The 25,747-nt window shown below is 43.9% G+C and overlaps 1 protein-coding gene across 4 annotated transcripts in view; it reads right to left on the minus strand.

The window, feature by feature from the left end:
* The window catches only part of camkk1a (calcium/calmodulin-dependent protein kinase kinase 1, alpha a), a 250,736-nt gene that overhangs the window by 142,146 nt on the left and 82,843 nt on the right, over positions 1-25,747 (minus strand). The window contains exon 2 of one of the 4 annotated variants that reach the window (XM_060848477.1): positions 24,315-24,422. The exons of 1 other annotated variant lie outside the window; for it this stretch is intronic. The gene's annotated coding sequence lies outside the window, so the exon portion shown is untranslated. Of the gene's footprint in view, positions 1-11,921; positions 12,008-24,178; positions 24,423-25,747 lie in introns of those variants that run through there. 2 more of the 4 variants (XM_060848475.1, XM_060848479.1) reach the window with 2 other exon arrangements.

Genomic DNA, 25,747 nt, shown 5'->3' on the forward strand with positions numbered 1-25,747 from the left:
AAATCTCATTCTTGATCAAGACAAGCAACTCTCTCCCCAACCCTTGCTCTCTCTCCCTTTCTCCCCAACATCTTTTGTCCTCCTGGTCTGACACTGCCTCGAGCAGGGTGGTTTACCTGATGCGACAAAGCTTAGGCTATCGCTTATAAGAAACTGGAAGTAGATAGCATGGCATTAAAGAATCAAACAAATATTTACAACAACTATTACATACAAATATTATAGTCTTCAGACACCCACATTTCTAGGCTTATAATCTGTGAAGTTTCAACAGAGCAGCATTTGCAGCTTCCAATAGAGTTTTATGATTCAAATGATTTCAGGTAAGATGAGATTTTATATCTTTACAGCATCAGATCATATAATATCATGAGTTCATCTCTTAAAGGCATATTACTATAAATGATTGTACAGAACTTGAATACTGTTGAAAAATGCATAGCATGCACTCATCAGGACAACTCGCAAGAAAGTTAGTTTAAAAATCAATGTTTATAAGTCATGAGAAGACAGTTTGCATTGTTGTTAAATGGATTCTGATTGGTAGAGGTGTAACCATGGAACATTCACCAATGATAATGATTGACAGCTAAGTGACAATATTTAAAATCAGGTATGATGACTCAGATGATTAGGGCATTCACAGAGAAGTGAACCAACAAATGGATGTCACCTATTTTGTTGAGTTGAAACAATTGCAGTGCATACAGATTGTTCCTATTTGCAAAGAACACCTGTACATTAATATATGCAATTTCCACGACATGCAAATGTGCTAAATTGCTGGCCCGATTGACCATCCTAAATCACTTGACACTATAATTCTTTGCATATTCAGGATTGTACAGCAAATGTTCAGTTGCACAATTATAATGAATGTTGTATGTTTTGTTGCAAGTTTTACAAGCGTGGGGCGAGTTTGGTTCTTCAACACTGTTTACCACAAATTTATCTTCAATGGTCAGCATACACTTTGGGAGTCCTACAGTTTTGCACTGTAAGATTGGCCTTATCAGCAAGCAAACCTATAATTAGGGCCTGAGCTATTTGTTCATCGTGCAATCTTGATGCTGAGATAGGCCTCATCAAAGCCATTCTGTGAGATAATGGCCTCCCTGACTAGACCATTTCTTGCTGTATACACAAACTCATAAAAGGTATAAAGTCAGTCACTCTTGGTCCTGCAAAGATCCCAGCCTATCTCAGAAGGATAAGGTCTCTCAAACATCTAGCAACAGGTGAAACTAGCTGTTTCATGTTACTACTATGCTGTAGTAACACAAGTGGTCTTTGCCACTAACAGGATGCTGCCATCAAGCCAAAACGTTGTTTCACCTATCACACAAATGAGTAATGTGGTATATGAATTTCAATGCCAATGTTATGCGAGGGATAAAAGTTGTACCTTTTAATGACTGGCAGCTGACATCAAATAGCCTATCCCATCGGCTGTGTTCAACAAACAAGGTACTACTTATATTCAACAAGCCCATGTTTGCAAAACTTGCAACACAGTGACCAACATTAGATATGATTCTGCAATTGGACATTATTTACTGAATAATTCCGAATTTGTGCCGAACTTTAATGGCAACCAATTTAGGATTGTCAGTCAGGATTGTGATGTGGCACATTTGTACTGGAAGTTACATGTATTAATACACAGGGCCCAGTCTCTTCAGGAAGAAAGAACATGTATATGCACTTCACCTGTTCCAACTCAACAAAATAGGTAATAAATGCTTGCTGGCTCATTTCTCAGTACAGTGCCCTGACTAAACAGAGTCAATCCCTGGTTTAAAATCCAAACAAAACCTGGCAGTTAGCTGTCAATCATCATTATTTGGTGAATTATCCATTGCAATCCTTCTACTAATCAGACTCTACTTGCCAACCAATGAGCACTCTCCTATCTTGAACTATAAATGTTGGTTTTCTCCTTTAAATGATATTTTGTGAATTGTCATAACAAATGTCGGATGAAAAGCTTTGACATAGAGACATAACAATACACCTCACTCCAGTCTCCTCTCTACCCACCTATCTATTATTTCCCTTCCATCTTTTGCTTTCCCTTGTCATTCTCTATTCCCACCATCTTGTACCCCTCCCCTCGCTTCCCTCTTGTTTCTCTGTATCTCACTCCCTCAAGACCCTCTCTGAACAGTTACATTTTTGTCACTGTAAAGTCTCCCTTCATCCTGACAGTATTCAATGCAAGCTGCTCTCCCTGGATCGATAATGGAGTCACAAGTACAGGAAATGAGGCAAGAATGGAAGCTATCTGGAATTCAGCAAGGTTTTTGATAAGGCCTGCATGGGAGGCTGATAGCAAAGGTAGGAGACCCTGGGATCCAGCGAAATGTGGCAAATTGGACTGACAGCTGGCTGAGTGGTGGGAAGCAGAGGGTGATGATTAAGGGGTGTTTTTCTGACTGAAGGTCTGTGTCCAGCAAGGTCAATGTTGTGGCCCTTGCAGTTTGTGGTTTATATAAATGATTTAGATTTGAATGTAGCAGGGTTGATCAGTAAGCTTGCAGACATTGCAAAAGTTAGTATGGTGGTAAAAAGTGAAGAGGATAGTTTTAGACTTAAGGAGAACAGAGGTGGGCTGGTCAGACAGGCTGATCAGTGGCAAATAGAATTCAATTCAGATAAATGTGATATGATGTACTTCCACATGATAAACAAGACAAGGAAATAAACGATGAACAGTAGGAACCTTGGAAGCATTGAGGATAAGAGGGATCTTGGTGTACAATTACAACGGTCCCTTGAGGTATTAGAGTCATAGAGATGACAGCACAGAAATAGGTCCTTCGGTCCAACTTGTCCATGCCAACCCCAATCTAGTCCCACGTGCCAGCACCCAGCCCCTATCCCTCCAAATTCTTCCTATTGTCATGGAATGCAGGGAGAACTAGCCATTTGGATACAGAACTGGCTCAAAGGTAGAAGACAGAGGCTGGTGGTGGAGGGTTGTTTTTCAGACTGGAGGCCTGTGACCAGTGGAGTGCCACATGGATCGGTGCTGGGCCCTCTACTTTTTGTCTTTACATAAATGATTTGGATTTGAGCATAAGAGGTATGGTTAGTAAGTTTGCCGATAACACCAAAATTGGAGGTGTAGGGGACAGCGAAGAGGGTTACCTCAGATTACAACAGGATCTGGACCAGATGGGCCAATGGGGTGAGAAGTGGCAAATAGAGTTTAATTCAGATAAATGCAAAGTGCTGCATTTTGGGAAAGCAAATCCTAGCAGGACTTATACACTTAATGGTAAGGTCCTAGGGAGTGTTGCTGAACAAAGAGACCTTGGAGTGCAGGTTCATAGCCCCATGAAAGTGAAATCGCAGGTAGACAGGATAACGAAGAAGGCGCATGGTGTGCTTTCTTTTATTGGTCAGAGTACTGAGTACAGGAGTTGGGAGGTCATGTTGCGGCTGTACAGGACATTGGTTAAGCCACTGTTGGAATATTGCGTGCAATTCTGGTCTCCTTCCTATCAGAAAGATGTTGTGAAACTTGAAAGGGTTCAGAAAAGATTTACAAGGATGTTGCCAGGATTGGAGGATTTGAGCTACAAGGAGAGGCTGAACAGGCTGGGGCTGTTTTCCCTGGAGTGTCGGAGGCTGAGGGGAGACCTTATAGAAGTTTACAAAATAATGGGGGGCATGGATAGGGTAAATAGACAAAGTCTTTTCCCTGGGGTTGGGGAGTCCAGAACTAGAGGACATAGGTTTATGGTGAGAGGGGAAAGATATGAAAGAGATCTGAGGGTCAACTTTTTCACACAGAGATGGTATGTGTATGGAATGAGCTGCCAGAGAAGTGATGGAGGCTGGTACAATTGCAACATTTAAGAGGCATTTGGATGGGTATATGAATAGGAAGGAGGTAAAAACAATGACTGCAGATGCTGGAAACCAGATTCTGGATTAGTGGTGCTGGAAGAGCACAGCAGTTCAGGCAGCATCCAAAGTGCAGCGAAATCGACGTTTCGGGCAAAAGCCCTTCATCAGGAATGGCTCCTGATGAAGGGCTTTTGCCCTGGCTACAGGCCTCCAGTCTGAAAAACAGTGGCAAATAGAATTCAATTCAGATAAATGTGATATGATGTACTTGCACAGGATAAACAAGGCAAGGTAACAGTATTTTGCCTGATTTCGCTGCACTTTGGATGCTGCCTGAACTGCTGTGCTCTTCCAGCACCACTAATCCAGAATATGAATAGGAAGGGTTTGGAGGGATATGGGCTAGGTGCTGGCAGGTGGGACTAGATTGGGTTGGGATATTTGGTCGGCATGGACGGGTTGGACCAAAGGGTCTGTTTCCATGCTGTACATCTCTATGACTCTATTCATATATCCATCCAGGTGCCTTTTAAATGTTGCAATTGTACTAGCCTCCACCACTTTCACTGGCAACTCATTCCATACACCCAACATCTTCTGCATGAAAATATTGTCCCTTAGGTCTCTTTTATATATTTGTGCAGTGCAAATGTTACTTGACACTTGTCAGTCAAAACCTGGATATTGACCTGGTCTTGTTAGATTCTTGTTAGATAAGGGAATCAAATTTTATTGAGGGTAGTTTGAAATGTGGAATTTGGAACACAACAGATTCAGCCATGATGTTATTGAATGCAAGAGAAGGTTTGAAAGGCTGAATGGCATACTTCTGCTCCCATTTAGCATATGCACATTTTGGTATGAGCAAAGAGACCTTGGTATATATATGCATAAATTATTGAAGTTGACAGGACAGAGTGAGAGACTGGTAGGTTAACAGAACCTACAAGCATCCTAAGCTATAATAACAGAGGCATAGTAAACAAAAATAAAGAAGAACCTTAGAAAAGTTGGCTTGTCCTCAGCTGGAGCTTTTGTCTGGGCACTTCTGGGCACCACACTTTAGGAAAGATGTGAAGGTAATACGGTGCAGAAAAGACTTACAAGAATGGTTCCAAGGTTGAGGGACTTCAGTTAATGGGATAGATTGAAGGCACTTGGGCTCTTCTCAATACAGTAGACACAATTGACAGGTTTTGTAATTATGGTCAGTGTACATTAAGAGAAATTTTCCCACAGGTGAGAAGACCAGATAGAAATTCCTCCAAACCCTGCTTATTCATATACCCATCAAGATGCCTTTTAAATGTTGCAATTGTACCAGCCTCCACCACCTCCTCTGGCAGCTCATTCCACACACGTGCTGCTCTCTGTGTGAAAAGGTTGCCCCTTAGGTCTCTTTTATACCTTTCCCCTCTCACCCTAAACCTATGCCCTCTAGTTCAGGACTCCCCCACCCCAGGGAAAAGACCTTGTCTATTTATCCTATCCATGACTCTCCTGATTTTGTAAATCTCGATAAGGTCACCCCTCAACCTCCTACACTCCAGGGAAAACAGCCCTAGCCTGTTCAGCCCCTCCCCCTCCCGCCCCCCCCCGCCCCATGACTCTATGACTATGACCTCATATTTACCTGAATTAAACTCCAACTGCCACTTCTCAGCCCATTGGCCCATCTGATGAAGATCCTGTTGTAATCGGAAGTAACCTTCTTCACTGTCCACTACCACTCCAATTTTGGTGTCATCTGCAAACTTACTAACCATACCTCTCATGCTCACATCCAAATAATTTATGTACAAGAGGACAAAAAACAGAGGACCCAGCAGCGATCCTTGTGCACTCCACTGGTCACAGGCCTCCAGTCTGAAAAACAACCCTTCACCACTCCCATCTGTCTTCTACCTTTGAGCCAGTTCTGTATCCAAATGCTGAAAATGTGTTGCTCGTTTAAGCACAGCAGGTCAGGCAGCATCCAAGGAACAAGAAATTCGACGTTTCGGGCCAGAGCCCTTCATTAGAGCTCTGGCCCGAAACGTCGAATTTCCTGTTCCTTGGATGCTGCCTGACCTGCTATGCTTTAACCAGCAACACATTTTCAGCTCTGATCTCCAGCATCTGCAGACCTCACTTTTTACCCTGTATCCAAAAGGCAAGTTCTCCCTGTATTCCATGTGATCTAACCTTGCTAACCAGTCTACCATGGGGAACCTTTTGAACGCATTACTGAAGTCCATACAGATCACATTCTTAAGATTTTGTCAAGGGAATTTTTATTTGTGGTTTTCAGGGGCTCCTTTTTCAATCTCACTAATTCCTGAATTACATTTTAGCAGTCATTAAGTAACACTATCTTCTGTGCTTGTGTTGATGTATAGGGAATTTGGTCTTAGAGTTAGCAAAGGAGAATCCTAAAATCCAAGGGTATGGACGTACTTTCTGTTTAAATAGTTTAAGGCAAACAGACACAAACAGACACAAACAAACATGCATGTGCAAAGGCACACTGCACATTCTCAAGCAGCATATGTATATATATGCATATTTACAGAAATACAAATGCAGTCAGTGTTGTTCGAGTGGGTGTTCCAGGATTTTGATCCAGGGCAGTAAAGGAATAGTGATACATTTCTAAGCCAGGATAGGCGTGGCTAGGAGGGCATCTTGCAAGTGGAGGTATTCCCATGTATCTGGTGTCCCTTCCTTCTAGGTGGTAAAAGTTGCAGATTTAGAAGGTGGTATTGAAACAGCTGTTGTTGCCATGCACAGTATGGCAATGGTCCACAAAGCTGCCACTGCTGGTTTTTGGGTAGCTTTCCCATTTCTCAAGGGCTTCTTTTTCAGTTTAACTAACTCCACACTGTATTTTAGCATTCACTATAGTAACAATACTTTCTGTGCTTTTGTTGGTGTAATGGGAATTCAGCCTTGCACAGAAGCAAAATTCATTAATATCCTCAATAATCAGCAATCTATTAAACACAAGCCACAACATAGAAGGAAAGTTTAATTTCCTAGACACCACTGTATTTAATTCAGCACAAGTTTGCAACAAATTTTTTTTTGAAAAAAAGCTGACACACAATAAAATCCACACTTCCAGCAAACTGGTGAGGGCACAGTTAAATGTTAATCTGTAATACAGTGACTGTATTACAAAAAATTCATAATATATGAGACACCTTGGAATGTGATAACATATAAATGTAAATCTTAATGAAATAAAACTGTTTAGCATTGTATAATTAGCACATTGCTCATTACAACAGCATCAATTAAATTTCTCCCCATTCAGTAGCTCCTGCACTTTAATTTAGAGACTCCATATTAATTTGCAAGGAATTCATTACTACAGTTTTTCTGGGTCAAAAATCAAACAACACCAGGATATAGTCAAACAGATTTATTTGAAATTGCAAGTTTTCAGAGCTCAATTCCTCCCTCAGGCATGGTATGGTAGGGAGGTATAAGACACAGTATTTATAAGCAAAAAATTGACAATTTTAAAACTAGCTGCCCTTATTGGATCCTTTAATCAGTTAGGAGGTAGACTGCTGATTAAAATGCAAAATCCAGATTCTTTTCAAGACTCTGTCTCTACATAATTTAAGGTTTTATCAATGTGCAAGGGATGATATCTCAGATTAGACAATGCACTTCAGGTGTGAGGTCCCACTTCATATCTATGTTTGAAGCTGAGGTCCAGTTTTATTTTTGACAGAAAAGAATCTTGAATGAAATAATGCATCCCAGCATGTGTGTCTATGCAGGTGAGAAAGAGAGAGAGAGAGAGAGAGAGAGTGTCTATGTCCATACCTCTGCGTATGTGAATGTGAGTGACAGAGTGTGTGTGTGTGTGTGTGTGTGTGTGTGTGTGGTGCGAGTGAGAGTGTCTATGTTTGTGCAAGTGAGAGAGAGAGAGAGAGGTGTGTTTTTGTGTTGGAGAGGGTTTGTGTAAGTGCGCGAGTGTGTATGCATGAATCTATATGTGGAAATATATAGTATGGTGGGGTTACCTGTAGTGCGACATGAACCTAATATCATGGTTGAGACTGTCCTCATGGGTATGGAACTTAGCTATCAGCGATTTTGCTTTGCTGCATATCTCAAAGTTCACGCTGGAGGATGCTCACCTGAGGATCAGAGGCTGAATGTCCTGGACTGCCAAAGTGTTCCCCTACTGGGAGAGAACGCCCCCTGAGTGTTGATCATTGTGCGGTGTCCATTCATCCATTGTCTGCATGGACTCGCCAATGTACCATACCTCAGGACATCCTTGCCTGCATCGCATAAGATAGACGGCATTGGCCATGTATGTGGTAAGTGGCGTTCCCTCATGTGATGGTAGTTTTCATTTTGATGATCTGACATGTGCTGCAGAGATTGCCATGGCAGGGTAGTGTTGTGGTCGATGTTGTGCTGAAGACTGGGTAGTTTGCTGCGAACAATGGTCTGTCTAAGGTTTGGTGGTTGTTTGAAGGCAAGAAGTGGAGGGGTAGGAAAGGTTGTGGCAAGGTAATCATCATTGATGATATGTTGAAGGCTGCGAAGAGTATGGCATAGTTTCTCCGCTCCAGGGAAGTACTGGATGACGAAGGGTAGCCTATCATTCATATCCCATGTGAGAAGGTCATTACAGTTTTTTGCAGTGGCATGATGGAATTGGCGATAGGTGAGCTAAGCATTGTATCCTGTTCTTATGAGTGCATCCTTCAACATCTTCAGGTGTCCATCACATTCCTCATCATCCGAGCAGATCCTCTGAATACATATTGGGGTGCAAATTTGGTCCCCTTGACCATTCCATGAGTCTGAATGAAGACCCAGTCGTCAAAGCTGAAGAAGTTGTGATTACAAATAAAGCGGATGAGTTGTAGGATGGCATCGCTGCAACAGCATCAGTACTCAATGCCAACAACCAACAAACCTTAGGCAGACTATCGTTCGCAGCCCAGCCTTCAGGACATCATCGATCACAGCGCTACACAACCCTGCCATGGCAATCTGCAGCACATGTCAGATCATCAACATGGATACTACCATCACACATGGGAACACCACCCACCATGTACAAGGCAGTTACTCATGTGAATTGGCCAATGTCTTCTATCTTATACGATGCCAGGCAAGGATACCCTGAGGTATGGTACATTGGCGAGACTATGCTGACACTATGACACCAGATGTATGGACACCGCACAATGATCAACACTCAGCGGGGGATGGGGGGGTTGTGGTGGTGGTTCCCTCCCAGTGGGGAAACACTTCAGCGGTACAGGACATTGAGCCTCCGATCTTCAGGTGAGCAACTCCAGTGCAGACTTCAGGTTATTCAACAACGCAAAATCACTGAGCAGAGTTGATAGCTAAGTTCCGTACCCATGACGACGGTCTCAACCATGATCTTGGGTTAATGTCACACTACATGTAACTCCACCACAGTATATACTCCCACACACAGGCACACGCAGATCCTATCTCACACACAAACACTCACTCATGCACAGTCTCATATATACACATGCACACACATCCACACTTACAAATGTAAACACACTCACTACTCAAATACACTCAGACACCCTTCCTCTCTCACATGCACGCACACATCCTCCCTTCTTTCACATGCACACGCATGCAAACACACACTGTTTTTCTCTCTCTAACTCACCCACATAGGCATGCACGCACTATGGGGAACATTATCTCATTCAAGATTCTTCTCCCGCAAAAACTGGACCTCAGCTTAAAACAGATTCAAAGTGGGACATCACCTAAAGTGCATTGTCTAACCTGAGATTTGGACATTGATAAAACCTTTAATTATCTAGGGATAAAGACTTGAAAGGAATCTGGATTTTGCATTTTGATCAACAGACTACCTTCTAACTGATTAAACGATTCAACAAGGGCAGCTAATTTTAAAGTTGTTAACATTTTGTTTCTAAAAACTGTGAGTACAAGGTCACACGGGCTTTTCACGCTTGTTAGCCCCTCACTCCCTACTGCAGACCCAGTCCAGCAGCTACAACTTTAGGACTCAGCCTGCTTGGTAAGCAGTGGTACTAATGAGTCACTATTTGTAATGGACACTGAACTCCATAACATGTTCATAACAGTTGATTATAACATACTGGTTTCTTGAAGGAGTTCTGGGGCATTGCCTCTGACACTTAGCCTCCACATGTCAGTCATGCTTTAGGCCTTGATGGTCAAGCAAGTATGTCCACAACCTGGCCAAACAGGTTGAGTATCAATTTGAAAATCTTTCCAATACATATCAATGGCAGACAGTAAAAATGGGCAAGATTCCTGGTCAGCAAGAAGATGAAAGAAAATTGAATGTTCTACCATTCTAGTCCATAGCTTCAGACTATAACATAAATGTAAACATGGTGTTGTCAATAGCAACTCAGCCTTGTTCATCACCACTGGCTCAGGAGACCATTTCCGAGATCATGTAACAATCAACCACAATGTACAGGTCTTGACCTAAATGTGGGCCAAACTGAGTAAGATAGAATTATGTGATACACAGGGAGGCCATTTGATTTATCATTCTGTCCTCCGATTTCTTTCCATGAAAGATATCAGTGAATTAGTTGGGAGTTTAAAACAATATAGTGGTTTGAACCATTACTAGCTTTTTATTCCATTTATTTAATTATGTAAATTTAAATTCCGGCAGCTGCAGTAGGAACATTTGAACTCGTACCTCTCAAGAATATTAGTCTGGCTTTCCAGAGTAACAGAATATGCTGCCACAACAGATACAAGCAGTTATGCTGAAATAAATATGTGTATGCAGGTAAGTATATGTACAAGCACACATGCAGCACACACATTATATAGTGTGCATACAGCATTTTAATCGTAGAGCCACACTGTCCTCAGCACGAAGGCAGGTCCTTTGACCCAAACTGTTCCATGCCGACCAAAATGTCTACCCACACTAACCCCATTTTCCTGCACTTGGCCTATATCCTTCTAATCCTTTCCTTTTCATGTGTTTGTCCAAGTGCCTTTTAAATGTAGTTAGTGTACAACCACTTCCACTAGCAGCTCATTCCAAATGTGTACCACCCTCTGTGTAAAAAGGTTGCCCCTCAGGTTCCCCTTTATTCTTTCCCCTCTAACCTTAAACTGATGCCCTCTAGTCTTCGTTTCCCCAACCCTGGGAAAAAGATTGAGTGCATTCACCCTATCCATGCCTCTCATGATCTTATACACCTCAGTCTCCTGCACTTTAAAGAAAAATATCCTAGCTTCCCCAAGCTCTCCCTATAACTCAGACCCTAGAGTCCTGCCAACATCCTTGTAAATTTCTTCTGCACTCTTACCAGTTTAAAAACACCTTCCTATAACAAGGTGACCAAAACTGAACACAATACTCCAACCGTGGCCTCATCAACATCCTGTATAACTGCAACATAACTTCCCAACTTCTATACTCAATGCCCTGCCTGAGGAAGGCCAGTGTACCAAAAACTTTCTTCATTGTCCTGTCTACCTGTGACTCCATTTTCAAAGAACCAGCCACCTGAATTCCAAAGTCCCTCTGTACCACTACACTCCTTAATTCCCCACCATTCATCATGAAACTCCTACCTTGATTTGACTTTCAAATTTACTAATCCTGCTTTGTACATTCTCATCCATACAACAATGGGCCCAACACTGACCTCTAAGGCACTCCACTTGACACAGGCCTCCAGTCCAACAAGCATCCTTCCACTATTACCCTCTGCTTCCTACTATCAAGCCAATTTTGTATCCAATTTGCCAGCTTCCCTGGATTCCATGCAATCTAACCTTCCAGAGCAGCCTACCATGTGGAATTTTATCAAAAGCCTTATTGAAATCCATATAGATTATGTCTGCCAACTTGCCCTTGTCAACCTTCCTGGTCACTTCATCAAAGAACGCTAACAAATTTGTGAGGCATGATCTCCCACTCACAAAGCCATTCAGATAATCCTAATCAAACCCTGCCTTTCCAAATGTATGTACATCTTATCCCTCAGAATCTTCTCAAGTAACCTATCCACCACAGATGTTCAGCTTACCTAGTTGATAGTTCCAGGGTAGGAAGGTTTTTGCAGCCATTTTTGAATAAGGGCACAACACTCACTATCCTCCAGTCTTCCAGGACCTCACCTGTGATTAACAACAATGTAAATATATCAGCTAGGGCCTCCGCAGTTTTGTCTCTAGCCTCTTGCAGTGTCCTTGGACATATCTGGTCAAGACCAGGAATTATGTCCGACTTCACATATTCTAAAACATCCAACACCTCCTTCATTGTGATATTGACTGTCCCCAAGATATCACCACTAACTTTCCCAAGTTCCCAAGTCTTCAGGTCTTTCTCCACAGTACTCCATACAGTAGAAATATTCATTTAGAACCTTGTCCATTTCCTGCGGTTCCACACATACATTTCCACTTTGGTCCTTGAGGGGTCCTATTCTCTCTCTCGAGTTATTCTTTTTCCTTTAATATACTTAAAGTACCTCTTTGGATCCACTCTAATCTTCTCCTCCAAGGGTATCTCCTTTTAGCCCTCCTGATTTCCTTCTTCAGTAAATTCCTGTATTCCCTGTATATCTCCAGGGATTCCTTTGATCCCAGCTGTCTGTACCTGAGCCATGCCTCCTTTTTTCTGGTCAAAGTCTCAATATTTCTCATCATCCACAGTTCCCTATTCCTGCAAATCTTGCCCTTCACCCTCAAAGGAACATACAAACTTTGAACTCTAGCTATCACACTTTTAAAGGCCCCTACTTGCCAGAGGTCCCTTTGCCTGCAAACAAATTATTCCAACCAACCCCTGCAAGCTCCTGTCTAATTCCATCAAAGCTTGCCTTGCCCCAATTTAGAACTTGAACCATTACTTGAATCATTTGAAACATCTCAACATGCTTCAAAGGAGGGTTATAAACAAAATATTACACTTAGTAACATAAGAATTAGGTGAACCCTTAAAAGGTAGACAGAAAGACTAATTTCCCCTGGAAAGGTCAATTACCAGGGGCACATATTTATGGTGATTGATCGAAGGATTGGGGGAATATAAGAAACAAACTTTTTTCGCTCGAAGTGTGTTAAGTGTTTGGATAGTGGTGGCCAGTTTGGTGGTGTAAGCAGAAACTCTCAACAAAAGAAAAGGAATCTGGATCTGTACTTGAAGCATTCTATCCCGCAAGACCAGGGAAGGAGGGACTGTAATGGGCAGATGGTTACTCCTCCACACCCAGAGTAACACGATGGGCTAAATAGTTGTTTTCTCTGCTATAACTTTTTTAAAAAAATTTAACCTGTTATTCTAAGCAGTGTGTTTGAAGATGTTATCACATGCTCTGGAACAGGTGGAACTTGAACCCAGGCCTCATTGTCCAGGGGTAGGGACAGTTAAGAGTCATAGAGATGTACTGTATGGGAACAGACCAATGTTGACCAGATAGCCTAAATTAATCTAGTCCCATCTGACAGCACTTGACCCATATCCCTCCAAACCCTTCCTATTCATATATCCTTCCAGATGTCTTTTAAATGTTGTAATTGTACCAGCCTCCACCACTTCCTCTGGCAGCTCATTCCATACACGTATCACCCTCTGTGTGAAAAAGTTGCTCCCTAGACCCCTTTTAAATCTTTCCCCTCTCACTGTAAACATATTCCCTCTAATTCTGGACTCCGCCACCTGAAGAAAAGACCTGTCTATCTACCTTATCCATGCCCCTCATGATTTTATAAAGCTCTATAAGTTCACCCTTAAGCCTCCAACACTCGGGGGTAACAAACCCAGCCTATTCAGTCTCTCCCTATAGCTTAAACCCTCCAACCCTGGCAACATCCTTGTAAATCTTTCCTGAACTCTTTCAAGTTTCACAACATCCTTCCTATGGCAGGAGACCAGAATTGGACACAATATTCCAAAAGTGGCCTAACCAATGACATCTACAGCTGCAACATGACCTCCCAACTCCTAAACTCAATACTCTGACCAATAAAGGAAAGCATACTAAATGCCTTCTTCACTATCCTATCTACCTGCGACTCTACTTTCAAGGAACTATGAACCTGCATTTCAAGGTCTCTTTGTTCAGCAACACTTCCCTGGACCTTACAATTAAGTGTATAAGCCTTGCCCTGATTTGCCTTTCCAAAATGCAGCACCTAACATTTATCTAAATTAAACTCCATCTGCAACTCCTTGGCCCATTGGCCCATCTGATCAAGATGCCGTTACACTCTGAGGTAACCTTCTTTGCTGGCCACTACACCTCCAATTTTTATGTCATCTGCAAACCTACAAACCATACCTCCCATGTTCGCATCCAAATCATTCATATCAATTAAGAAAAACAGAGGGCCCAGCACTGATGCTTGTGAAACATCACTGGTCACAAGCCTCCAGTCTGAAAAACAACCCTCCACCACCACCCTCTGAATTCTATGTTTGAGCTAGTTCTATATCCAAATGGCTAGTCCTTGTATTCCATGAGGTCTAGCCTTGCTAACCAGACTACAATGAGGAATCTTGTCAAAAGCCATACTGAAGTCCATATAGATCATGTCTATGACTCTTCCTTCATCAATCCTCTTTGTTACTTCTTCAAAAAACTCAATCAAGTTAGTGAGACATGATTTCCCACGTACAAAGCCATGTTGACCATCCCTAATCAGTGCTTACCTTTCCAAGGACATGTAAATCCTATTCCTCAGGATTCCCTCCAACATCAATGTGAGGCTCACTGGTCTTTTCCTTACCACGTTTCTTAAATAGTGGCACCATGTTAGCCAACCTCCAGTCTTGTAGCACCTCACCAGTGACTATCAATGATACAAATATGTCAGCAAGGAGCCCAGCAATCACTTCCCTAACTTCCAACTGAGTTCTAGGCTACATCTGATTAGGTCCTGGGAATTTGCCCATCTTCATGTGTTTTAAGACATCCAGCACTTCCTCCTCTGTAATATGGACATTTTTCAAGATGTCACCATCTACATTCTATATCTTCAATGTCCTTCTACACAGTAATCACGGATGCAAAATACTCATTTAGTATCTCCCCCACACCTTGGATAACACGTAGGTTGCCTTGCTGATCTTTGAGGGGCCTATTCTCTCCCTAGGTCCCCTTTTTTCATTAATGGATTTATAAAATCTGTTTGGATTCTCCTTATCCCTATTTGTCAAAGCTATCTCATATCTCCTTTTGCCCTCCTGATTTCTCTCTTAAGTATATTCCTACTACCTGTAAACTCTTCAAAGGCACTTACAAGCCTTGTCCTTCACCCTAACAGGAACATACTGTCACTGGACCCTCATTATCACATCTTTGAAGGTTCCCATTTTCCAGCTGTCCCTTTATTCCGGCCTCCATTTTCAACAGCAGCAGAAGCAGTGAGAGTGAGGATCAGGGGGCTGCCTGAAATGTAAATTTCCTCTTAAAAGGACTTACCTCAAGTATCAGTGACTCTTGTTTTCAGCAGCAGTGGGAGCGAGGAGAGTGAGGAGCTGAGTGGGAGCGGGGAGAGTGAGGAGCTGAGTGAGAGCGGGGAGAGCAAGGAGCTGAGTGGGAGTGGGGAGAGCGAGGAGCTGAGTGGGAGTGGGGAGAGTGAGGAGCTGTGTGGGAGCGGGGAGTGCGAGGAGCTGAGTGGGAGTGGGGAGAGTGAGGAGCTGAGTGGGAGCAGGGAGTGTGAGGAGCTGAGTGGGTGCGGGGAGAGTGAGGAGCTGAGTGGGAGTGGGGAGAGTGAGGAGCTGAGTTGGAGTGGGGAGAGTGAGAAGCTGAGTGGGAGAGGGAGAGTGAGGAGCTGAGTGGTAGCGGGAAGAGTGAGGAGCTGAGTGGGAGTGGGGAGAGTGAGGAGCTGAGTGGGAGCGGGGGGAGAGAGGGGCTGAGTGGGAGCGGGGAGAGCGAGGAGCTGAGTGGGAGCGGGGAGAGTGAGGAGCTGAGTGGGAGTGGGGAGAGTGAGGAGCTGAGTGGGAGGGGGAGAGTGAGGAGCTGAGTGGGAGCGGGGAGACTGAGGAGAGCGAGGAGCTGAGTGGGAGTGGGGAGAGTGAGAAGCTGAGTAGGAGTGGGGAGTGGGAGCAACTGAGTGGGAGCGGGGAGAGTGAGAAGCTGCGTGGGAGCGGGGAGAGTGAGGAGCTGAGTGGGAGCGGGGAGAGTGAGGAGCTGAGTGGGAGCGGGGAGAGTGAGGAGCTGAGTGGGAGCAGGGAGAGTGAGGAACTGAGTGGGAGCGGAGGGAGGGAGGAGCTGCGTGGGAGCGGGGAGAGTGAGGAGAGTGAGGAGCTGAGTGGGAGCGGGGGGAAGAGAGGGGCTGAGTGGGAGCGGGGAGAGCGAGGAGCTGAGTGGGAGTGGGGAGGGCGAGGAGCTGAGTGAAAGCGGGGAGAGTGAGGAGCTGAATGGGAGCGGGGAGAGTGAGGAGCTGAGTGGGAGAGGGAGAGTGAGGAGCTGAGTGGGAGTGGAGGAAGGGAGGAGCTGCGTGGGAGCGGGGAGAGTGAGGAGAGTGAGGAGCTGAGTGGGAGCGGGGGGAGAGAGGGGCTGAGTGGGAGCGGGGAGAGTGAGGAGAGCGAGGAGCTGAGTGGGAGTGGGGAGAGTGAGAAGCTGAATAGGAGTGGGGAGAGTGAGGAGAGCGAGGAACTGAGTGGGAGCGGGAAGAGTGAGAAGCTGAGTGGAAGCGGGGAGAGTGAGGAGCTGAGTGGGAGCAGGGAGAGTGAGGAGCTGAGTGAGAGCGGGGAGGGCGAGGAGCTGAGCGGGAGCGGGGAGAGTGAGGAGCTGAGTGGAAGCGGGGAGAGTGAGGGGCTGAGTGGGAGCGGGGAGGGCGAGGAGCTGAGTGGGAGCGGGGAGAGTGAGGAGCTGAGTGGGAGAGGGAGAGTGAGGGGCTGAGTGGAAGCGGGGAGAGTGAGGAGCTGAGTGGAAGCGGGGAGAGTGAGGAACTGAGTGGGAGCGGGGAGAGTAAGGAGCTGAGTGGGAGCGGGGAGAGTGAGGAGCTGAGTGAGAGCGGGGAGGGCGAGGAGCTGAGTGGGAGCGGGGAGAGTGAGGAGCTGAGTGGGAGAGGGAGAGTGAGGGGCTGAGTGGGAGCAGGGAGAGTGAGGAGCTGAGTGAGAGCGGGGAGGGCGAGGAGCTGAGCGGGAGCGGGGAGAGTGAGGAGCTGAGTGGGAGCTGTCGAATTGCACTCTGGGGAGGTGAGTGAACCGACATATTTGGGCAGCTGCTGAACCTGAAATACTACACGTGTAGTGTCTTCCACCCACCTTTCTCCGCTAACCAAAAAAAAACAAACACTCTGTAGTGTATTGATAAGGTAAGGATTTTCTATTTCTTTTTTATCGTGTGATAGGACTGTAGTTGTGGGGGGGTTGGATGCACTGCCTGCAACAGTAGTGGACTTGCCAACTTTAAAGACATTTAAGTGGTCATTGAATTGTCATCTGGACGAGAATGGAACAGTGTAAATTGGATGGGCTTCAGATTGGTTTCACAGGTTGGCGCAACATCGAGGGCTGAAGGGCCTGTACTGCGCTGTAATATTTTATGTTCTTATGACTTAGTTAAGCTTAAGGTTAAAAATTGCAGGAAATCTCAGACCTGTGTAATGCTCCTCTTGCTTAATGTGGGAGTTCAGGGACGCAGCTGATGTCCCTGACTCCTTCATGTGCAGAAATGTGTCCAGCTGCAGCTCTTGTTAGACCATGTGACGGCTCTGGAGCTGTGGATGCACACATTTTGAAGCATCTGCGATGCTGGTGAGGTCGTGGATAGTACGTTTAGTGAATTGGTCACACTGCAGATTAGGATTGCTGAGGGACAAAGGGAATTGGTGACCAAATGGCAGAGAAAAAGCAGGAAGGCAGTGCAGGTGTCCCCTGCAGTCATCTCCCTCTAAAACAGGTATACCGTTTTGGATACTTTTGGGGGAGATGGCTCACCAAGGGAGGGCAGCAGTAGCCAGGATCATGGCACCGTGATTGGCTCTACTGTACAGAAGGGCAGGAAAGAGTGAAGGGCTACAGTCATAGGAGATTCAATTATAAGCGGAGTAGGTAAGCAGTTCTGTGCTCGAAAATGAAACTCCCAAATGGTATGTTACCTCCCATATACACAGTCACGGCTGTTTTAGATCGGATACAGAACATTCAGAAGGGGGAGTGTGAACAGCCCGTTGTCATGGTGCGTATAGGCACCAATGATATAGGGAAAAAAACGGGATGAGGTCCTACAGTAGAATTTAGTGAATTAGGCGCCAAGATAAAAATAGGAGCTCAGAGGTAGTAATCTCAAGATTGCTACCAGTGCCACATGCTAGTCAGGGTAGGAATAAAACGATAGGCAGGATGAATGCGTTATTTAATAGATAATGCGGATGGCAGGGGTTCAGATTTTTGGGTCTTTGGGACCAGTTCTGGGAGAGGTGGCATTATTACAAATTGGTCTACACCTGGGCAGGACTAGAACCAATGTCCTTGGGCATGCTTTTGCTAATGCTGTTGGGGAGGGCTAAAACTAATGTGGCAGGGGGATAGGAACCACATGAGGAGGGTGGTGGACAGTAAAGAGGTAGTAACTAAAGCCTGTAAGGAACTAGATAATGAAGTCAGTGTGACTAAGGGGAAGAGTAGGGAGGGAACAGATGATGAACGCAAAGGGACTGGTGATCTGTGGTGCATTTGTTTTAATGCGAGAAATATAGTAGGTAAGGCAGATGAACATAGGGCTTGCATTAATACTTGGGAGTATGATGTTATTTCTATTATGCAACTTGGTTGAGGGAAGGGTATGATTGGCAACTAAATATCCCAGGATATAGATGCTTCAGGTGGGATAGAGAGGGAGGTAAAAGGGGTGGAGGAGTTGCATTACTGGTCACAAAGGATATCACAGCTGTGCTGAGGGAGGACACTGTAGAGGACTTGAGCACTGAGGCAATGTGGACAGAGCTCAGAAATAGGAAGGGGGCAGTAACAATGTTGGGACTGTAATGCAGGCCTCCCAACAGCAAGCGGGAGATAGAGGTACAAACATGTAAACAGATTATGGAAAGATGTAGGAGCAACAGAGTGATAGTGATAGGAGATTTTAATTTTCCAACATTGACTGGGATTCTCTTAGTGTTAGAGGTCTAAATGGAGCAGAATTTATAAAGGGCATCCAAGAGGGTTTTCTAGAGCAGTATGTAAATAGTCAAACTTGGGAAGGGGCCATACTGGACCTGGTATTTGGGAATGAGCCCAGCCAGGTGGTTGAAGTTTCAATAGGGGATTACTTTGGGAATACCGATCACAATTCTATAAGTTTTAGCATACTCATGGACAAAGACAAGAGTGGTCCAAAAGGAAGAATGCTAAATTGGGGGAAGGCCAACTATAGCAAAGAAGCTGGCGGATGTGGATTTGGTTTGAAGGTAAATCCACATTTGATATGTGGGAGCCTTTTAAAGAGAGGTTTATTAGAGTGCAGGACAGGCATTTTCCTGTGAAAATGAGGGATATAAATGGCAAAATTAGGGAACCATGGATGTCAAGTGAAATTGTGAGACTAGCTAAGATGAAAGGTCTGGGCGACTGAAGACAGACGAAGCTTTGGAAGAATGTCAGGAATGTAGGACCAATCTGAAATGAGGAATTAAGAGGACTAAAAGGGGTCATGAAAAATCTTTAGCCAACAGGGCTAAGGAAAATCCCGAAGTCTTTTATTCATATATAAAGAGCGAGGGGTTAACTAGAGAAAGGCTTGGCCCACTTAAGGATAAAGGGGGAAAGTAGAGAAAATGGTTGAGATTCTAAATGAGTACTTTGCATCGATATTCACCAAGGAGAGGGACATGATGAATGTTGAGGTTAGAGATAGATGTTTGATTAGTCTAGGTCAAATCTGTATAAGAAGGAAGGTAGTGTTGAGTATTCTAAAAGGCATTAAGGTGGACAAGTCCCCAGGTCCAGATGGGATCTATCCCAGGTTACTGAGGGAAGCAAGAGAGGAAATAGCTGGGGCCTTAACAGATATCTTTGCAGCATTCTTGAACATGGGTGAGGTCCCAGAGGACTGGAGAATTGTAATGTTGCCCCCTTGTTTAAGAAGGGTAGCAGGGACAATCTGGTTAATTATAGACAGGTGAGCCTGATGTCAGTGGTAGAGAAACTGCTGGAGAAGATACTGAGGGATAGGATCTATTCCCATTTGGAAAAAAGTGGCCATATCAGTGATGGACAACATGGTTTTGTGCAGGGAAGGTCATGTCTTACCAATTTAATAGAATTCTTTGAGGAAGAGACAAAGTTGATTCATGAGGGAAGGGCTGTAGATGTCATATACATACATGGACTTCAGTAATGCATTTGGTAAGGTTCCCCATGATAGACTGATAGAGTAAGTGAAGTTGCATGGTGTCCAGGGTGTACTAGGCAGATGGACAAATAACTAGCTGGGCCACAGGAAATAGACAGTAGTAGAAGGGAGTTTCTCAAAATGGAGAACTGTGACCAGTAGTGTTGAATCACAGTAATTCATGCTGGAACCACTATTGTTTGTGATATCCATAAATGATCTGGAGGAAGGTATGGGTGATCTGATCAGCAAGTTTGCAGATGTCACTAAGATTGGTGGAGGAGCAGACAGTGAACGGAGACTGCCAGAACACACAGCAGAATATAGATAGATTGGACAGTTGGGCAGAGAAATGGCAGATGGAGTTCAATCCGGGCAAATGTAAGGTGATGCATTTTGGGAGATCCAATTCAAGAACAAACTATACAGTAAATGGAAAAGCCCTGGGGAAAATTAATGTACAGTGAGATCTGGGCGTTCAAGTCCATTGTATCCTGAAGGTGGCAACACAGGTTGATAGAGTGGTCAAAAAGGCATACGGCATGCTTTGCTTCATCAGATGGGGTGTTGAGTACAAGAATTGCAGGTCATGTTACAGTTGTCTAGGATTTTGGTTTGGCCACATCTGGAATACTGCGTACAGTTCAGATTGCCACATTACCAAATGGATGTGGATGCTTGGAGAGGGTGCAGTGGAAGTTCACCAGGATGTTGCCTGGTATGGACGCTGCTAGCTATGAAGACAGGTTGAGTAGGTTAGGATTATTTTCATTAGAAAGACTAAGGTTGAGGGGAGACCTGAGTGAGGTCGACAAAATCATGAGAGGTATGGCAAAGAGCTTTTACCCCAGAGTGGAGGACTCAATTTCTAGGGGTCATGAGTTCAGGGTGAGAGGGGAAAAGTTTAAGGGAGATATGTGAGGAAAGTTCTTTATGCAGAGGATGGTGGGTCCCTGGAACATGTTGCCAGGGAAGGTGGTAGAGGCAGGCACCACAGTGTCATTTACATAGATCTAGACATATACATGAATGGGTAGGGAGCAGAGGGATACAGACCCTTAGAAAATAGATGGCAGTTTAGATAGAGGATCTGGATCAGCGCAAAAGAACCGAAGGACCTGTTCCTGTGTTGTAATTTTCTTTGTTTATTGTTCTTTGTTCTTTACCTGTGAACATCCGCCCCACCGCTCCCCCCCTCCCCACCCCCCCAATCAACTTCTGAAAGTTCTTGCCTATTACTGTCAAAATTGGCCTTGCATCAATTTAGAACTTTAACTTTTAGATCTGGTCTATCCTGGTCCATCACTATTTTAAAACTAATAGAATTATGGTCGCTGGCCCCAAAGTGCTCCCCCACTGACACCTCAGTCAACTGCCCTGCCTTATTTCCCCAACAGTAGGTCAAGTTTTGCACCTTCTCTCGTAGGTACATCCACGTACTGAATTAGAAATTTTTCTTATACACACTTGTCAAATTCCTCTCCATCCAAGCTTTTAACACTATGGCAGTCCCAGTCTATGTTTGGAAAGTTAAAATCCCCTACCATAACAACCTTATTATTCTTACAGATAACTGTAGTCTCCTTACAAACTTGGTTCTCAATTTCCTGCTGACTATTAGAGGGTCTACAATGATCAGCCCTTTCTTATTTCTCAGTTCCACGCAAATAACTTCCCTGGACATATTCCCAGGAATATCCTGAGTACAGCCGTAATGTGATCCCTCATCCAAAACATCACCCCCTTCCCTCTTGCCCCTTTTTCTATAGCATTTGTATCCTGGACCATTAAGCTGCCAGACTAGTCCATCCCTGAGTCATATCTCTGTAATTGCTATGGTATCCCAATCCCATGTTCCTCACCATGCCCTGAGTTCATCTGCCTTCCCTATTGGGCCTCTTGCATTTAAATAAATGCAGTTCAATTTACCAGCCCTACTTCATTCTCTGCTTTGTTCCTGCCTGCCCTCACTGTTTGACTTGCTCTTTTTCCCAAATGTACTGGTCTCAGACTGATCTCTTTCCTCACTATCTCCCTGGGTCCCATGCCATCACCTTATTTGTTTAAACCCTCCTGAGTAACTCTAGCAAATTTCCCTGCCAGTATATTAGTTCCCTTCCAATTCATGAGTAATCCATCCTTCTTATACAGGTCACTTCTACCCTAGAATTTTCTCTAAGCTTTCTATGACTCCAAGAAAATTGAGGTCAGATGATTAACGAGTTGGTCAAACACATTGGTTTTAAGGACTGCCCTAATGGGGGAAAGAGGCAAAGGTTAAGGAAGAAAATTACATACCTTGGGCAGAATTGGATTTTAACCAGAATGTTTAAAGAAAGGAGCACAGACTTCCTTTGTGTAGAGAGTGTACTCATTGTATATTGAGCCCCATGTTAATGATTTGCATGACTGTATCAATGTAATATTACCAAGTTTGTTGAGATGACAAAATTAGCTAGAATTGAAAGTGGTAAGGAGGATGTAGAGGCTTCAAAGTGATTTACGAAGGCTGGGTGAGTGGGAAACTACATGGCAGATGGGGTATAAAATAGATAAGTTTGAAGTTATCCACTTTGGTCGGAAAAGCAGAATGGGCGTAGATTGGGAAAGGTTGATGTACAAAGACACCTTGTCGTCCTTAAACACGTTACTGAAAACAAACATGCAAATGCAGCAAGCAGTTAGAAAGGAAAATGGCATGTGCAAACCTCATTATTGCATGAGGCTTACAGCATAGGAGCAGTAAAGGTGTACAGGGCCTTAATGAGACCACACTTTGGAGTATTGTGTGCAGTGCTGATCTCCTTATCTAAGGAAAGGATATACTTGCCATAGGGGGAGATGCAGTGGAGATTCACCATACTGATTCCTTTGATGTCAGAATTATCATATGAGGAGAGATTGGATTGACTAGGCCTGTATTCACTGAAACTTAAAGGAATGAGAGATGATTTCATTAAAATGTATAAAATTCTGACAAGGCTAGAGAAACTGGACATAGGGATGATGTTTCCCTGTCTGGAAGGGTGGAGTCTAGAAAAAAGGTCATAGTCTTAGTTTACAATTAGGCCATTTAAGACTGTGATCATTTCTTCTCTCTGAAGGTAGTTCATCTGTGGAATTCCTTATCACAGAGGACTGTCGAGGCTGGGTCATCAGGCACATTCAAAGCTAAGATTGACAAATTTTGAATCAGTAAGGAAATCAAAGGTTCTGGGGTAAAGGCAGGAAAGTGCAGTTGAGGATGGTCAGATCAGGCATGATCACATTGAATGGTGGTGCAAACTTGATGGGCTGACTGGCCCACTTCTGTCCCTACATCTAATGGCCTGTGGCAGCCAAGCCTCCAAATACACTGAAGAAAGAAATAGATAGATTTCTAGAAATTAAAGGCATCAAGGGGTATAAAGAAAAAACAGGAGCATGGTGACAAAAAAAGATGATCAGCCATGATTATAGTGAATGGTGGAGGAGGTTTAGTAGGCCTAAAGGGTGACTTCTCTTACAATTTTCAATGCTTCTACATCAGGTCAGCAGCTCTCCTAACACCCATTCCAAGCTGCTCACCCTTTATATATCTAGACATTAAATCATCCATTAATAGCCATTACCTCATTCAAACTTTTAGTCTTAATTATTTGTTATATTGAAGACTCTGCTTAACCATACATCAGCATAGATCAGCAAAAATAAAGGGAATGGGACTTACTGCAAGTTAAGATACAGGCAACTGAGTTTTAGATTATCCCATGTTTATGGAGGTAGAATGTAAGAGAGCAACTGGGATGTACTGGAATTGTCAAGTAACAAGGCATGGATAAGGGTTTCAGCAGCAAGAGCTGAGAGAGGCAAAAACACACATGTGCAGATTAAAAAAAAATTACTTCCCCAGTATCATACTAATAACACAACAGGCTCAATTTGAAGCAATTGTTCAAACCTCTATGTAGCCAGAGCAGCTTTTATTCAGCATAGTGTTAATTATTGATTACCTGTAGGAGGGAGTCAGTTCTCTCTTCTCAACTGCTGCAGCTCCTGTGATGTGTGGGCCAGATGCCTGACACAAACAAAGCCAAATAATAAACAGCCAACACAATGGCAGTGCCTGAATGGAGCAGCGTCCTTTACCTGTGATGTTAGTGACAATGGCAGTGGTTGGAGCCTCTCGGCTATGGCACTTCATTCTCCAGTTAATACGTCAGTGAAAACAATCAAATCCACTTGGCAGAAGAGCTTCTGCAGAGATAGAAATCACATTACCTCTGTACGAATCTGCATATTTCTGTTAACTGAAATCTTTCAGTTGCAAATTTCCATTATACTAACACCCTTTCCTAGCCAGCATGGTTTGTGATATTTACAGACTTAATCTAAATTTCTTTCTGCATTCTGTTCCTAGGAGTTTCTGCCAGAATACAGCCTACTGGAAAAACGAAACAGCCTGTGAAGATTGTCCTTTTGAAGGTAACATGCAAGCATTTCAGTGGACAGCATGATCCCACAAACAATAAAACCAGATAATCTGCTTTTCTTCTTCATGAATAAAAGAAAGATCTGCAAATGCTCGAATCTGAAACAGAAAAAGAACCGGCTGGCAAAACTCAGCATCTGGAAGCATCTGTGGAAAGACAGCACAGTTAATGTTTCGAGTCCAGTGAGTTAACTCTGCTTCCTCCTTACAGATGCTGACAGATCTGCTGAGTTTCTCCAACAATTTCTGTTCTTGTTCCTTACTAGTGACATTAGTTAAAGACTAGGGTTTGGCCAGGACACATGGGAAAGCTTGATCCCTTGGACCTTCTTTATAGGAGCTCAGCCAAGTTCTTTACACCCAAGAGGGCAAAGGAAGTTTTGGTTAAAAGGTTCCATCACAAGATAGGTCTCTCTGGCTGAGCAGCAGTTTCCCAGCATTGCACTGAAAGGCAAGCCTGGATTTTGTTCTCATGTTTCATGAAATGAGACTTGAATGCAGAACCAATCAACACCTTTCACATGTTGGGAGCTAAAGAAGCAGAATTTCTGGTCTTGCTCCTACCGAATTCCATCAAAAGAAGATTTCAGTCCTGGCTGATCTATCGTGTGATTATGCTGAGGTATGGACATTTTTCTCTGTGAAAGGTGTTATACAAATTGTTGTTTTACTGAATGCTATTTTAGTTTGGAACAAAGCAACTTTCAGGACAGAAAGAGGCCATTTAGCCCAACACGCTAACACCACATCCCTAAAAGAGCAATTCCATTAGCTCCATTTAGCCACTATTTCCCACAGTAATGCAAATAATTGCTGCACAATCCTAGTGGAGACAATGTCCCATCTCCAAATTGAGGATATCCTCCATCCATCCTACTGTGTGGCACCATCACTGTGCCATTGGGGGCAAACTTTGAATAGATCTAGCAATTCAAGACTGGGCATATATGAGATGCTTTCGGTCATCAGCAGCAACAGAATCATATTCCAAAACAATTGCAACTTCATGGCCTGGCATAACTACCCTTCTCTACCATTACCTTCGAGCCAAGGAATCAACCCTGGTTCAATGAAGAATGCAGGAGGGCAT

This window comes from Hemiscyllium ocellatum, chromosome 31 (genome assembly GCF_020745735.1).
Source record: "Hemiscyllium ocellatum isolate sHemOce1 chromosome 31, sHemOce1.pat.X.cur, whole genome shotgun sequence".
Lineage (NCBI taxonomy): Eukaryota > Metazoa > Chordata > Chondrichthyes > Orectolobiformes > Hemiscylliidae > Hemiscyllium > Hemiscyllium ocellatum.